General features: G+C 45.8%; 1 pseudogene; it reads left to right on the top strand.

Moving 5' to 3' along the window:
- LOC112551064 overlaps positions 1–163 on the top strand; it is a 6,233-nt pseudogene extending 6,070 nt beyond the window's left edge.
- The last annotated feature ends 3,487 nt before the right edge of the window (positions 164–3,650 follow it).

Consider the following 3,650-nt stretch of genomic DNA (forward strand, 5'->3'; position numbering starts at 1 on the left):
TTTTGTTTGCAGAGACCTAACAAATAGACAAGATATTTTCGCTCATAAAATAGCAGCTTCAATAGCAAAAGAAGTAGCCAAACCTGACTTTCAAGCCAATTCAGAGGAGGAGACATTGCCTACTTCATCTTCAACAACAGAAAGTATTAAGATTATTGAATGACTCCCTACTGATCTTGGCATGATAATGAAGATCCCAAAACCAACTTTAAACCCATGTATTCCTGTGGTACCCATGGCTACTGTAATAATTGAAGAACTCTCCGATGCCCCCTTAGTGACAGTCCACCAACACTGAGCCAAGCTGTGATGAACCCAGACAAAATTGCTGACTAAGTGTCTGTTAGTGCAGAGCCCAAAACAGGGAGTTCTGAAGAGGCAATCCCAGGGTCAACTGCAAATGAGACCCCAACAGAGACAGAGGAGTTGCCTGTGAAAAGAATCCCTCATATTACTGTCAAATACGTACCCATTTCTTCAGACTTGGTGTCTGATTACTTACAAGTGATTTCCATAAAAGCAGAGCCTCTTGAGGAACTGCAAGAAGCATTCGTTGCTCAAACTGGGGATGGCCTAAGAAACCTAAGAGCATCGCTGGGTGAGAAGTGCCTTGAAGATGAAAGCTTGAGATCCAAGGCACAGAGAAAAGACGACAGTCTGGGTAACATAGGACAATGAGTTGTAAGACCAGGGGAGGTAAGTGGGAAGAATAAGGCTGGGGGCAATCCTGTTTTGTGAATGCCATTTTGCTGTAACTGGCCCTTTTAAGGTGTTCACGTGGTATTGAAAGCCCCTGTACTGTGAATGCTGAATGCTCTTATAAAGGTGGTGGACCATCTTCTAGAGAGCCTGCAGTGGGCCATTGGTGTGGAGGATTCTGGGTTAATGGTCAGTAAATTCACCGATCTTGAATCTACTCTCTTTCCAAGAAATCTGTCTGGGGATAAGAAGAAGGCTGATATCCCTTGGGTTAAGCATATGGACAAGACAGCTACAGCTCTCTGCTTTGCTTACTGATGGCAGAGACTGGTTCAAAGGCTGCTGCTTTTCAAGCCAAAAGGGCCATTTGATCACTAGGAAGAGAAGACCAGGTGTGGCAGTATGAGGGGCTTTGCCTCCCCTGAAAGGCTTGGGTCAAAATTAGGGACTGATAAATATGGGGCTGTGGTGTGGGTGTCCGGAGTGGTGAGGGACGATTTCAGGACCTTGTTCTTCATAGAGCTGCAACTCTTGTCCTCTTTCAAAGTAAAGCAGAGAAGGTGTGTAAGAAATTATTTTGCTTAGCCCAATTTCTGTGCTTTGGATGGCTCGGACAATGGTCCCAAGAGTCCTGCTGCCCAAAATAAGGATATCAGACACTGAGTATAAACCAGGCAATGAGTGCAGGTAACCCAGACGTGAAAGCAATGACAGGTAACCCAGACCCAGTTTATTTAGCAACCCATGGGATTGAGTATTTGGGTCTCATCACAACACCAGAGTTTCTATTTAGAGAGCGGGAACTGACCAGCTTGTGATACAGACATGTTCATGTGTGAATTGATTTAAAAAAACCCTTCATTTGTGACCTCGCTAGAGCCCTGATTCAGGAAAAGACTAAGTACAGAAATCTGACCGGAGTCAACAGAAGTGCTCACAGGCTTCAGTGATTTGCAGTGTTTGGGCCTAGGACAGAGAATGTCAGTATTTGCATAACTTGAAGCCTGAGCTAGTGACTAATTGGAATTAATGGCACCATCGTTCTTCAGTGAAGCACAGAGATCAGGTGAATGTATGAGATTTGCACTTTTTTTTAGGGTTTTATTTATTTCCCCTAATGTCTTTATAATTGTCTGTAATTTCTTTAATTCTTTCATTCCTTTAATCTCAGTGATCATTTGGATGGTGAAAGACTGTCTCAAAAGTACAGTGTACTAGAGAACAGTTATGCTACCAGTGTGGGGGATTTCTCCAGAACAGACTTTTTCTGGCAAAGGAAGGCATGTTTTAAAGAGAAGCTCTTCACACTTTCCACATGGTTTTCATTCTGTCTGGCAATACCCTACACAACCTTCCATAGAGAGACACTCCACTGATAGCCTACAAAATGAATCCAAAGCTGTACCTAATCTGTGGGTTTTGAAGAACCAGCTCTTTCATATGGATTGCTGTGTGGATTGCTGTTAAGACAGCACAATGGGGCCCTTGCTAATACGCACTAGGCACTACACAAACATGCCCCAGAGGTAGCACCAAAATACATCAAAACATAGAAAAACTTCCTCCAGAAAAAAGAGAGCATGCACTGGTTCTTCCTATGCATTGGGCATGGCTGTGTGCTTCAGTTCTGCATCAGGGATCAGCACAATGAGGAACGCAGCATGTGCTCTGCATAAGCTGTCCCTCCCCCGAAATGGAAGCCAGGTGCTGTGTGCGCATCAGTAGGCTCACCCAAGAGCGAGAGCTGACTGGATCCAGCCAACACCACACCAATGGGTGGTAACATTGCATCAGTTTGGGAAGGCAGCATGCGCAGAAGCAGGCATAGTGTACCTCACCGCAGCACTCCCTGCTGAGGTACAATGCAGTCTAGACAGGCCCATTAGAACAACAGCTTGCAGGACACTACTTTGCAGTGATGCTAAAACAACAGCTAAAAACATGAGTCATAAAAGTAGAAATGAGTTGCAGGTGAGCTGACTGTGGATGTGTTTTTGTTAATAGGGATTTACGCTGACGGGTGCCAGACCTTGGATATAGAAGACTCTTCCTACATGTCTGAGGTAAATATCTTGTAAAACCTTCTGTAACAGACCCCCCAGGAAGCTGGACCACAAAAGGTCTCTTGCATTCGAGTATCTGCTCTGTAATCTCTGCACAGAGGTTGCCTCTAGCCATGCAGTGGAGTCTGTTGCCCAGCCCCTCACCTAAAGTCCCCCTAGCTACTTTGCTCATTGCTTTCTGGATGCCCAGTAGTGTAGATGAAGGATACCCGTGCTGTGTCTTTCCTCTGCTCAAGCTGGCTGGTTCTGCAGGATTAGTATGGAACGTCTTCCCTTCCACACAATCTGCTACCCTAATCTTTCCAATACAATGGGTAGCTTGGGTCTGTTCCCTTAGTGCTGTTCAGGGAGATGCTAAATGGCACATTTCATTGGTCAGATGCCATGTCCAATAATTGTGTGCGTTGAGCAATACTTCCTGACCTAGGCTGTGCAAGCCCTGCCACCCTGGACACACACAGAAAGGTGCAGAAAGGAGCTAGCTGAACTCTTTTGGTCGGGAATGGAGGGTGGTTCATTGGTCAGGTGCCATGTCCAATAATTGTGTGCGTTGAGCAATACTTCCTGACCTGGGCTTTGCAAGCCCTGCCACCCTGGACACACGCAGAAAGGTTCAGAAAGGAGCTAGCTGAACTCTTTTGGTTGGGAATGGAGGGTGGGTAGCAAAGGCAGTAATAGAGCTATGAAGTGTTTTCAGGAGCTAGCAAGTGCAGCAGGAGTGCAGAAAGGTTCAGAAAGGAGCTAGCTGAACTCTTTTGGTTGGGAATGGAGGGTGGGTAGCAAAGGCAGTAATAGAGCTATGAAGTGTTTTCAGGAGCTAGCAAGTGCAGCAGGAGTAGGCAGGAAAGATACATTGCCCAAGGGAGGGGGAAGCACAGAGAAACTGAG

The sequence above is a fragment of the Alligator sinensis genome, unplaced genomic scaffold (genome assembly GCF_000455745.1).
Source record: "Alligator sinensis unplaced genomic scaffold, ASM45574v1 scaffold784_1, whole genome shotgun sequence".
In the NCBI taxonomy this organism is placed as follows: Eukaryota; Metazoa; Chordata; order Crocodylia; family Alligatoridae; genus Alligator; species Alligator sinensis.